Consider the following 13490-nt stretch of genomic DNA (forward strand, 5'->3'; position numbering starts at 1 on the left):
ATTTCAGGAAGTAATTCACCCTTGATTTGAACAAGAAACTGAGAACCCAACTTTACTCTACTAAGTAGTAGTTAATTACCTTAATTTTTTTTTACTTGTCTTCTCTTCTGGATGTATCTAGCATCAACAACCAACCACTAGATTTTATTATGGGTTTATTTTCTGCTTGGAACATCTGTTGTATTTTCCCCATGCTCATACTTGTAGACCACAAACAAGTCACCCCTCAGCCTTCCTTCAAACAGACAAATTCCACCGACTTCTCAGTCTCCTACCATAAAGTTTTCCAGATCCCAGACTTCTCATGTACCTTTCCCTGATGCCTTTCCAACCTGTCAACATCTTTTTTTTTTTTTTTTTTTTTTTTTAAGTGTGGACTTGAAAGCAGGACAGAGTGTTCCCACGGTTGCCCTGTGCTGTTGTGCACAGAAATAAATCCAGGTCATGGCTCCTTCTGTGCGCGTTCAGGACATTCTGCACAGCAGCATCTCACACGAGGAGATGACATTCATCTGGTCACTGCCCTTCACCCCTACACCCTTACAGCTCCCCTACAGCACATGGAGTGGAGTCCTCTTATTTTCCAAGGGATTTTTGACCCCCCAGCCCCATACACTGACGGTAAGAGGGAAGAAAATGGCTCCCCTGATCCTTGGACCATTTGGCTAAGGACCAACCCCAGGTTTAAGTTAGAGCCTCCAGGGAGACTCCCCAGCTGCAGCAGCACAAAAAGGATGGAGCTGGGAGCAAGGGTGGAGCCTGCATTCCTCAATCTAAAAGGAGACTTTTAGTCTATTCCTCACCAGTTCTTTGAAATGTCTCTCAATAGATGGTTAGAGAACAAAGCGAGGAATGAATAAAACACACATTATCAGTGCTTTGCATGAGTCCTGCAGGGAAAGGTGGCAAGCTCCCTCCTTTTCTCCTCCCTTTCTCGTTCCTCCCTTGCCACAGCGACTCTCCCAGCCCCGGCTGGCTTGGCATCCTCCTTGCAATTCTTTGCAGATCTCCCCTTGGAGTCACTGGAGATCCTGGCTCCTTCTCAGAGGGCCCCACTACTTTGCTGCGGTTTATTGGCATCCCAGCTAAAAATGGCTCAATTGGAATGACACAAATGGCAGGAGAGGAGGAAAACACACGAGAATGGAGATAAAATGCTGTACAATGATAAACGAAAAGCCATAAATGTTGGGGGTGGTGCACACCACTGAGTCACTGGGGAGCAAAACAGAGCCCTATCGTTCACTAACACCAGGAAAACCTGGAAGTACTAAAGTTACATCCTAGAACAATGATATTTTAAAAAGAATATTATTCTTTCTTTTCTGTCTCTAGAAGCATACTTTTGAAAAATACATTGTCTAGTGCTGGATCATAATCCCTTTTTCACCCCCTGGGATTTTGATGGAATTTACTTCCTTCCCAACCCATAGTGATTTGCACACAGTTTCTCCAAGTGTTGCACCATTACTGCCACGCAATGGAAAACCAGGCCCTACAGCTTGTACACATTGGTCAGAGTTATTTGTATAGGCCAGAAAATCTTTTGAATGCAATCTTTTATTAGTTGTTAGGGGCTTTGTGCCTTTTCCAAGCAAGTTATGCAGAAGATGAGCATTTGCTAGCCTGGAATAAGTCAGCACAGCTCCATGAATGATGTAAAGCCAAATCTGAATAATGCCATTGGTGCTAATTTGCATCATTGCATAAAATCATCCCAGAAAATTTGGATAGGGATGGATTGTCAGTTGTCTGTTGCTGCACATGAACTGGGTTCAAAACAAGAAGTGGTAGTTTTGCATGCAATAGGTAGTAGATCTATGGAATTGTTCGCCAAAGGATGTTGTGGGTGATAAAAGTTTTTAAGGGTTCAACCAGTGACTGGACAAGTTTACAGTATAGAAATGCACTGAGGTCACCAAATAGACAAACCATAACTTGCTCAGGGAGACCCTGACCTGAAAAGAGGTGGATGCCGGAAGGGGAATGTATCTTAGAGGTTTGCTTGTTCCTTACTCTTCCCAAGACAGCTGCCCATGATTAGAGTCCAAAACTAGATGCCAGGCTAGATGGGCCTTGATGTGACCTGGTACAGCTGCTGTTCTGGTTTTATGTTTGTGGTACAGATAGCTGGGACAAGGATTCTATGATTCTATGGAATCATAGACTGGTGTGTGTTGGCAAAGACCTTCCAGCTCCCCTGCCATAGGCAGGGACGCTTTCCACTAGACCAGGTTGCTCAAACCCATTTCCTGAAGTGTTTAGTTAAGAGAAAAATGACCTAGATATTTGTATTTATTTCTACCATTACAGTATGGTTTGGGTTATGCATGGCTTTCCAGAAGCAGTGTTGCTTAATGCAATATTACTTATATTTCCTGTGGATAAGTTGCGTCTTCTTTATTCACATTCTCACAAGAAAACCAGGACAGAAAAAAAAAAAAAAAAAAAAAGGAAAATGAAAAACAAAGAAATCAAGTACACGTGTTATTTTGACCCAAAACAAGTCCAAGACAGCTTAGTACACACAGACATTTCAACAGGCGTGTTGGCTTTATAATCCCTTTTTTGGCATCAACATAAGTGATGAAAGGTAGCCATGTGTCCAGATAACTCCAAATATGTGATTAGAAAACCTGGTCATTTTTCCCATGGCACAGGCCCCTACCTGCCTTTTTAAAGACAGCCTTCATCCCAGATGCCTGATGAATGCCAGCTTATTGCAGTATTATCAGTAATGTCATACACCTGTGAATGTGCAGCCCAGCCCTGCAAGAAGCAAGTGCCAGGGAAGAGGATGAAAAGCAGACCCTAAAAGCCTAAATACTCCAGATGGGCAGGCTGTCCTCAGGGAATAGTTCTCCTCTTGTTTCTATCAGCAAGCAGAGGGAAATATTTAAAAGAAACAGGCCTTGTTTGCATTAATATTTAGAGTGTTTTGCCCAAAATGTAGCTAAATAATAAATCTGAAGGTACTAAACACTGTTGTGTGAAGCTGGAGCTCAGACCAAACAGAGGAAGAGAGGTGGCAGGAAGGCATCTTAGGGAAGCAGAGACTCTGCTTGGCCCTGTGTGCCATCAAGGTCTTTCTGGAACACTCCACAGAGATCAGATTGTGAGATCATGATAAAACTGACAGTGACCTCCAGAGGAAACGTTGGTGCCATATTAATGTCCACTGGAGAACATCAGTGAAGCAGCTCAAGACTGTAGCTTAGCTGAGAAAATCCATTGAGGGCTTGTCTATCCAGCAGTCCAGAATCACCTTGGCTGAATTAACTGGTGGAAGCAGGAAAGACATCACTTCCCTGAAGGCATGGAGTTCATTTGGACTTTCCTAATGCCAGTCAACAGGGCAGTGAGGGAGAGACAGGCACTAAATGAACACTTCTGTATGGGATGTTCAAACTACAGGTGGAGAACTGAGCTCAAAAACTACTGCCAAGATGCTGCTGGGGGTGGGAACCAGCAAATCTCACTTAGCAGCCATAGATTAGATCTAGATGCAGACACAGATATTGTTGGTTTATTAATGCCCCTGTTCTCGAGCTGGGTGGCAAGTCCCCCGGGGGGCTGGAGTGCGCAGGGTTGAATAGTTTATTTCTGCGAGGGAGAAAGCAAGTCTGAAGAAAATCCCCCACACCGCTTCCCTCTGTGTTCCTGCTTGGATCAACCAGAGTTGCTCCTCCAGGACGCCAAGACACACAGGCCACATCCGACATCCACGTGGATCCCCCGCCTCTGCATCTCCTGTCCTTCCCCAGCCAGGGACGTGCCCAGCTGCTCTCACCATGGCCTTGGCATTGGCCTGGCTGTGTTCCCAGCCCTGCACCAAACAATCCACAGCTATTCCTCCTGTTCTCTCAAATTAGGATATTTTCCCTCGGGACTGCTGTCTGACTGTCAGTTTTTTCCAAGTTGGGTCTATGCCAGCTTTGTATTTCCTTTTTCTTTCCTGATACGCTGACTCCAACTTTGTCCGTGGGAAGCTTTCTCTCAGAAAAGCACCCAGTGAAGATCCCAGTTTTCCCAGGCTTCCAGGCTAGGGCTTAGGCTGGTGGTAGCCATCGCATCTGATGGAATCACTGGGCTTTTAAACCCACCTCTGCTGCTGACAGTAGCAGCTGACAAAGAGGTTGCTCTATCAGGGTAGATGATATCAATTTATAACAAAAGAATAATGTATAAAAACTGACCAAAGATTGAGATTCGACATCTGATGCACTGCTTAGAAAGGTGGTCCACACTGATCAGCAATTCTGACCTTCTCGGTTCACTGCCACCTGTTTTATTTCTGTTCACGCAAGTATTTGAGTTCATTCCTCTGGTGCAAGAGGTCAGTCCTGGTTCTTGCTCAGGAGGGTGGTGCTGCCACAGTGCTCTGTGCCCAGGGTAGAGGCAGAGAGTTTGTCCTCCACCTGGGCACCTCAGCCCTGAATGAAGAGCATAGACACCCATCTGCCTGTTCTGCTTTAATCATGGGTGTTCAAATTCTCCATCAGTTCCTGTGTCATCTGTCGGTGCAGAAGAGGTTTGAGGCTGGGTCAGAGGAAAGTTTTTTGGTTTCTAGTGACTGGGTGTTGGCTGAGGTCCTGTCAGAGCCCCAGGGTCTTCTATCACAGCCAAGTGGTTGGGCAGGAGGTGCCACTGCAACCATCTGATGGGAAACCGTGGCCAGAGGTGGGTTTAGTGACCACTGAACAGATCAGTTTGCCAGGGTCACATTACTGGAAGAGTGTAAGTCATATAATAAGAAAGATCACCCCATGATGAGTGAAAGGAAGGAAGATATTCTGCCTCAGCCTCTCCTGAGGATCACCACAGGTTTGACTCACGAGTGTAGGCTGGAAGAAGGCTCCTAATTTAGTGACGAGAAATGCAGAGATTGGATTTAATGCTGGAGAACTCACCGCCGGAGAGCTGGTGACTTTCCATAAACAACCCCTGTTGGCAGAGCCTGACGTGGCTTCACAAAGAGCTGAATTTCATTCTAAACAGATATATTTGTTTTGGAAAGGTGTCTATAAAGCTGAATGTGGTGCAAGTATGCTGCAGGCGGTGAATTTTCTGGCAGAGTCCCTCTTGGCATGTGGCAAAGTTACCAGTCCAGCCCTGTCATTCATGCTGGGCCTGAATCACCAGCGTGTTGCTGCAGCTTTGTGCTGGTCCCATTCCAGAAAAATGGATGAGAGGCTCCAGAGAGTTCCTGAGCCATGCCATGTCCTGCCTGTGTGGCAAGGTCAGTGGCAAAGCTGCCCGCCAGCGGCTGGCTCCGTGCAGGAATGTCACTCCAGGTGTGTCAGGATCCTCTTGGCGTCAGTTGCCATCTACCTGCTTGGGCCTTGCTTTCTCTCCTGTCCCTACACCAGGCTGGATGGGCAGGGAACAGCCAGTGAAGGGGATAAGTGGCTGCTGTATCTCCTGCAAACAGTAAGATCTGTGTCCCAGTTCTGCTGCAGAGTGGTGACGACAGGGACACTAGAGTGGAAATCGAGGAGGGGCACAGAACCCTGATGAGATTTGCATGGGACCTGTGCTCAAGGCGAGTAGAGCCCTGCCTTACTGGAGGAAAGAATCAAGTGCATTTGAGATGTGCCTTACATCTCAAAACCTTACATACACATTAAAAATAATTTTGAAGCTAAGACCCGCAACAAAGGCTTGATATAACGTGATTTAGTTCTCACTACTGTCACAATCTCATGTGTCACCAAACAAAGTTATTTCTCTGTGTTTCAGTTCCTTCCCTCTGGAATGGGGAAATCTTCCTTCTCCTGCCCTTTGCTGCTCCTGCCTACTAAAACTGCGAGTTGTTTAGGCCAAGTGTAGTTTCCTACAAGATGTACATACAGCACATATTCCATATACACAGGAATAAAAATGAAAACTTATGACCCCTGTAAAACTGACAGGTCCCGATAAGGGACGTGCTCACTCTGAAGGCTGTGTCTACCAAGTGGCTGCATATGTGGTCAGCACTTTGAGAGGCTTTAATCTCATGTTTCCTCATGCCCTCAGTCTCTTTGACTTCGTGTGCTGCCAGACATCCATGGCTGCAGCAAGTCTCCCAAATCACTGGCTGCTGGCAAATACACAATCAGTCACCAGCCACTTTTGAAGCGTGCCAGACACACAGTGGAATATGTGCTCCTCTCAACCCATCTGCACAACAGGCTACAGATGCCAGCTGCTTTTCTTGGAGTGACATGGGCGAGAAAGCAGGGAAAGGGAGAAAACAGAGTAACTGAAAACCACATTCCCCATGATGCTTCTTTTAACCCGTTTCCCCCTTGCTTATGTGCTGCCATCCCCAGTTTTTCTGTCCTTTTCATTTTTCCACTGACTAATTAAGCTATCATAGCATTAATGAGGTTTTAATCTCAAGACAATAAAATATGAGGTGTTCCTAAAGTGTCTCCATACTGGTCTTTCAAAATATAGGACTTAGATTCAACATGTCCTCTACTTGATGGTTTAGATCCTTTGAACAGACTGACAAGAGCAGCCAGTTCTGACAACCCCTCGGTGCAACTCACCCATCCTTCTCACAGAAAACTGACACTGCAGGGGTTTTTGGGAATATCCCCAATTTAAACAAGGTTAAGATAGAAAAGATCATTGGGGATAAGAAGCTTAACCTTGTTCTCCCTTCTACTTTCCTGACACTGCTCTACCTTCACTTACCATGGTGAGATTATTCCTGGTTGACACTGGCCAGCAGCAATTCAGATGGAATTTGGGTAGGTTGGGATGAAATTTAGCTGGTCTACAGCTGGTCCATGTGAAAATGGAAATCTGCTAGTCCTGAGGCATGTTGGTATGGCAAACTGTTGGGAACAACGCCACCAGGTAAGTAGCTGATCACCATGTTGCAACACTACTAACTGGGTGATCATTTCTCCAGGATTCTTGAGCAGGATCATACATATTTTGTGCCAATATTTTAGGAGGAAAATACACTTAAAACTTTATCCTGCTAGTGCAAATCTACATGCAAATCAACTTTTAAAAATGTACTTGGGTATGATTTTGCACATGAAGGCACATGAGCCTGCATGAATCACCTAAATGAATTCCAGTTCAATGGGATTAAACTACTAATACAAAACAAAGTGCATTGGAACACTTGGATACAGGGGAAAAAAAGGATTCTCATTGTGTGCAACTTTTCCTTTTGAAAACAAAACAAATGAAAGCAAGCATTCCATGTGCCTTCAGATGAAATGTGCTTGCAGGACACAAGTCATTCTGGGAGTTTGTGTTTTTTTCAGAGCATAACTTTCTGTGAAATTCTCAGTTCCATCAGCATCTTCCACATCAAGCTCCCCAGCTTATCTGGGAGCCCTGCAGACCCTTCCCGCATGTGTAATGAGTAAATAAAGATTGTGAGCAGCAGAAGCCACGTTTCTTCTGAGTAAAGTCTGTCTGCACAGACACACCATATGAATGAAACCATTTTCAATTCACAACTCTTATTAATTTGGTGACAGAGGGGGAGAACTCAAGACTGGTGGGTACAATGAGCTAATTGGATAAAAGGCATGTGAAAACACCATACCTATAATGTACCTTGTTAGCATATGCAAATTAGATAATTACACAGGCTGATAGCAGTTAGGCACAGTAATACATAGTCCATGTGAACTGTCCACAAATACTTTTGAGAACAAGAAATGAAAGTAAATTCTTTAAACATCCTAATTGGTTGCCAAAAGGAAATTCATTCCTGCTAGAACTTAATTCAGTGTAAAGTAACGTAACTCATTTGATCTCAACGAAGATCAAAAAAACACAACCATATCCAGACAATCTTGGATTAGAATGCATTGTTTGTATATATTTACTACATTAAGTTATTATGCAAAAAAAATCTTAATTAGATGAAAGCTCTGTGAAATCATTCATTATTATTTCTCATGTGTTATTAGTGAGTTGAACACTGTCCTGTTTGTGCAAGGAGACAACAGGTCTTCCTAAAATCTGGGTTTGCATGCTAGATTTCTACAAGCCAAATGGATAGTCAGATGTTTCTCATTTCCTCAATTGCACTCAGCGATTTTGCACTTCAAATCTAGGCCAGCCTCTCACCTTTCAAACTATTAAGGTACCTCAGAGACATTTTCTAGGGAATTATTCAGGTAGACAACATTTTTTCTACTTGATTTGCTATGAAATGACAAGCACTGTTAAACCAAAGGTTAATCATTGATTAAGTTTAATGACACTAAAAGAAACAGGTCATGTGAGAAAGCAATTGCACTTTCATTTTTGCTGTCACAGGTCATTTATAGCTTTTGATTCAAATTCCACCCCACGCAAAGAGTTGCTAACAACATCCTACTTCAAATTCTAATGTACTACAACTGCAGAGCAAGCATGTGAGCTGGCAGTAATCAGGTCATTTGTAAAGCATACACAGATTCTTTCATTCATCCTGGCCATTAAACTGTTTGAAAAGATTATTTTATTGTTCTGCATTAAGAGGCAGTGCTTTTGACAACTTGTTTTACAGAGAAGTGCCCCATTTTATTTGTTTGCAAGACTGTCGTGCCATTTTCGTGCACCTTATACTCATCATCACCTGCAGTTTTTCCAAGTTTGGTATGGACTCAAAACAAAAAGCAACAACAAGAAAGGAAACAAGCTTGAAAACAGATAATTTATTTTCTCAGTGACCAATAACTCTTGTGCCCAAAACTATATGAGGAGCTGAAAAGTCACCTGTAATTGACAATTCAGCTGACTTTATTCTACAACTCTTTCAAGGGTGGCTACATCAGCATGGGCCTGCTCAGAGCAGTAACAGAGATGGCTTCTGATCTCATCTTCCCTTGTAACCTTGCATATCCATTTGGCTCCAGCACATGACTCTTCCTTTACACCAGCACCATGCAGAACAGAATCAAATCTTCCACCTGCTGAGGGAGAGTTAATGGGCATTGTTAATCCCATATGCATCTATGCTTTTGCCTACTAGCCAAAATAATTAGCCCTCTAACAAAGAAAGGACCCTTTAAAAACTTAGACATGGGCAGGAAATAAGCAATAGAAGTAGATCATGAGGCTTATAAGGCTGTATAAAGCTTTCTTTTCTTCCTTTTCATCCATATATAATATAAAACAGAAGGGCTTACTGCTCTAAGCTTTTAGGCACCCACATATTTTATGCAAAAATGTAAAAGAATTTTCAAAACTGACCTTGCTTGAAAGAAAAAAAAAACACAATATAAAGACAGTGGTATTAGCTTGACCTAAAAAGTCAGAGTTTCTGTTATCAAGAGCACTTAGAGGCAAAGGGGACTTGTGCTTTCAAAAAACTAATATTGAGGAAAAAGAGATGAAATTGCCTTTATTTGTAGATTTGTTCAAGAATCCAGGGGTGAGTCTGGCTCTTGGGAACCAGACTGCTGCCAGATGCAAAGCTGCAGAGAACAGTTTGTCTCTGAAGCGTAGCACTGAAGAATCTTCATGCAATGGGCAAACCACTCCAGGTGTGATTTGATGAAAACAGGCTGTTGTTATAGACCAACTCAAGAGTATCACCACAGCTCACATCAAAAACTGGCTTTAAAATGGTAGTAGAACTGATGCAACAAAAGGAATGCCTTGAAGCATTAAAATATCTCTCTTTTCAAAGAATGCAGCGAGCACTGTTCAAATCTATAAAACATGAGGAGAGTGCTCGTTCTGCAATATCTACATGATTTTCTTTCACTTTAAATCTAATTCAGGAATGGTCATAAAAAGTCAGCATTAGAAATTCTCATTTTCAGCAGAGCGTTGGACCATTGCCATCATGGGCTTTTTTGAAGAGTCACTCGACGTCCACATCTATTTTCACCCTTTCAACCCAATTCTACATTGTTACTGCTGAGTGGTGGAGCTGCCTTTGAAAACATACAAAGCAGGTGATTTTCAATTGTGTAAAGCCGTGTTTGACTTTAGGCATTTGAGTTCATGGGAACAGCCTTTCAAAGTGCTTGGTCCAAAGCGTAGTGAAGTCAACGGAAAATCTCCAGGTGACTTCACTGGGCCTTGGATCTAGTCCAAACTGTGGAGCCTCGAAGTCTGGAAGTCTCAACTGGGCTTGAAGTTAGATTGTTCAAAAACAGAATAAGAATTTTGCAAGGTCAACCTCCACACATGCTGTGCCCTATTTTGCAGTGACGTGAGAGTCTCCTCCAGGGCTGCAGGTATTCAGCACCTTGCAAAATGACCTCCCATCTTAGGATAAACCTTCTCACAAAAGGCACTGCAGTAGATATCCAGTGGATTCATTACATTGTCTCAGTTTGTCTCTGTCAAAATTCATCCAGCTGTGCAATCTAGTCATTGTTAGCCACAAGTTGTACTTGCAGCTCATCTGCTGAACTTGGAAAGCCACAAGGAAATTCACTTCTAGAAGACTATTCCTTCCAGGGATTGGCTAGTAAAGAAAAATAAATAACTACCCCCCAAAAAAATGAAAATTTAAATTAGAAGGGTGATCTGATCTCCAAAACAATTCTTTATCCATAAAGTTCCCACCCAAGGAACCAGTTACATGCATGTTTCAAGGGACTATATTGTTTAAAGAAACTGTAAATGTCACACAGTTAAAAGACAGAGATGCAGCTAGATTTAGTTAAACAATTGACTAATAACTCAGTCAACATTATTCTTACCCTAGGTAGTAGTTATCAGCTTAGACAGCTGTTACAGTCTTTCACTGCAATACTTAAAAGGCGAACCAGCAAATTCAATACCATATTGTTTGTGTAGTAGTGTTTGTTTAAAGGTAAATCACTCATAAAAGTGTAATTTCCTGCTGATACATAATGGCGGAGAGCGGCAGGAAGCCGGGCCGAGCAGACAGACCCTGAGATATGCTGTGCTAAACCACCAGCAGTAGCTACCCCAGCTCTAAAATGATTGTGTTTTTACACCCAGCAACACCTAAATTAGCACCAGCATATTAGGCCTTCTTGCAGACGCCTCTTGTCTCTTTGTGCAACAGCACAAGATAAGAAAGAGTGCTACAATCGACACAGTGAAGTCATGTTTCTCCAAATAAAGATTCCTTTCCTGCCGGGGAGACCCTGTTGGGCAAAATTCCCTCCCCAGTCTGTTTCTCTTACTGATTTGTTACAGAATCATGCTTATATTTTGGGATTCCTTCTGCTTGCTTTCGGCTGACACACTACCTCGTAGGATTTCATCATTTTTGGAACAGCTAATTGGAGCTCCCAAATTCGCAGCGTTTTGTTCTCTGGTTTCTGAGTGTCAGTGGCACAGAGAGCAACTGCTGTTGGCTTTGGGAGAGCTGCTCTAGATTCATGTCAGTATAACCAAAACCCCAGTTAACTTGCCAGAATGTACTAACCCTTCACCCAATGGCCCCTCAACATATATAGGGCCTGGCAGCACAAAAGTAATGGGGATGCTCCCAGGGATTAAGCCTGAGACACTGACAGGGATAAAACCTGCCCCAAGAGAAATCACCTATTGTTTCCATCTTGGTCCTTGGAGCTGAATGCTTTTTGCCCAGCTTCACCTGCCTAAATGTCAGGTTGCTGAGTCCAAGCCAGATCACTACACAATTAAATTATAATCAGTGAGAAGAGAGGCAGAAGGCAATTCATGCAGTGCACTCTGTGTACCTTTCCTGGGCAGAATGAATCAGCACCCATCTCTCAGATAGTCCCTGGTGCCCAGGGCAGGTGGATATGTATTCTACTCTCCTGCATTTCTCTAAAGAGATTTCCTGGGATGCCATCACTATGCCTTTGATGGCCTGATGCCAGAGCACTCCCCATGTGCCATAATAATGCACTGGATAAAATCTTACAGCCTGTAGCTCAAGCCCACGCAGAGTGGGGAGGAAAGGACTCTCACTGCATCTCTCACCCTTTCTCTGCCAAAGCCTAATTGCTCAGCCAGATTAGGAGAGGAAGAACAACTTGTGTCCTCTGCTCTCTCTCACCCGTCTGTACCTGAAAAGCTGGACCCAGACAGACCGGGATCTAAGCCACAGCATTCAGAGGAAGTTTTGACAGAGTGAGGATGTTGAGCCTCATTTGGTAGGAAGAGCAGTTGCTGTGGTATTTGAACTGGGACTCTCTCATTCTTTGGACAGGGGAGACTTCTGATATGTGTATACACAGATATTTTTACAGAATTCCATTTAGCAGTCCATAGAAAGGAAACAGGAGTCCTGCACAGATTACAGAAAAGTGAATTACTATGCTAAATTTAAATTCATAAAACATTAATAGAAGGCTAAATTGGAAATCAGTTTCATCTTCCTCCATCTGCCAAGCTCTACTTTCTCAGCAGCAAAGCATGTAGCTTAGGGAAATTCTCCCATCTCCCTCCATTAGGGTTTGATGTTATCAGCTTTTTCCTGTCACATACAAAAAATTACCTTTAATTAGCTCAGTTTACATCTACACTACGCAGACTTGGAAACTTGTTTTGGGATATGAGGAACCAGTTGTCTTCTCAAGTGTCCTATGAATCATCATGAGCAATAAATACATCAAAGTCCTGTAGTTCAGGAGCATTGTCTGGCATAACCGAGGCCAGTGCTTATCCCTGGAGATGGAGCTCCATTTCACATGCCATTTCTTGTGCACAGTCCCTCATCCAGTCCAGTTCAGCCATCCCTGCCCCTGGAGTATCTTAGCACTGAGAGGAACAAGAGCAAAAAGCTACCTTGCCTTCTTATGTCAGCAAGTGTATCCCAAATTATGACAGATAGTAGAATTGCTTGCCTGAAAATGCCCCTTTTCTGGCCTAGTTTTGGTTGGTTTGTTTGTTTGTGTTTGTTTTGAGTGGGGGTTTTTTGTTTATTTTTCTTCCTTAAACACAAATGCATTTAAGAATAAAAGTTTCCAGTGCAGTGTGAGCTGCTTACATTCCCTGAAGTTCAAGTTGTTAGAAATGAAGGGGGATTCATTTCCTGATAAATTGAATAAAATCCTTTTGCAGGTTGCATAGTTCACAACTAAATATAGTACTTGTCAATGCTTTCCTCACCCAGAGGAAGAGAAGATTGTCTATTGGTTTCCTCTTCATTAAACAGTTGCTAAAATAAAATGTCTTTGTTTAATTGAATGCCTCTGCAGACCCAGTCAGGTGCAACTCCTATTTCTTCAAACAAAAAGATAACAAAGGAAACATGGAACTGCCATATAACCTTGTCATTTGCTTTGAGGGGAGGAAGAGTTACATGCCAGTCATACACTTCCCTCGGTGCTTCAAGGACAGAAGGAGCAGCTGTCAGTCTGGGGGCAGCAGGATGAAGGAGGATCACACACTGCATAAAAGCAGAATAGGATTCGGAGAGAAATTGTAATCAGCAGGGGAATGTTTTGGAAAAGGCTGTGAGGGGCACAGTTTTGTCATGGCAATTCTCTCTGCTGGACCACCAGGTTTCTGCTGTGGTGGATGGTTCCTCATTCAAAAAAATATCTTGAAGCCTTGAGAGATTTTACAATGATCCTGGTGTT

This window comes from Empidonax traillii, unplaced genomic scaffold (genome assembly GCF_003031625.1).
Source record: "Empidonax traillii isolate 1590-97213 ecotype Southwest subspecies unplaced genomic scaffold, ASM303162v1 scaffold428:size834259, whole genome shotgun sequence".
Classification (NCBI taxonomy): Eukaryota; Metazoa; Chordata; class Aves; order Passeriformes; family Tyrannidae; genus Empidonax; species Empidonax traillii.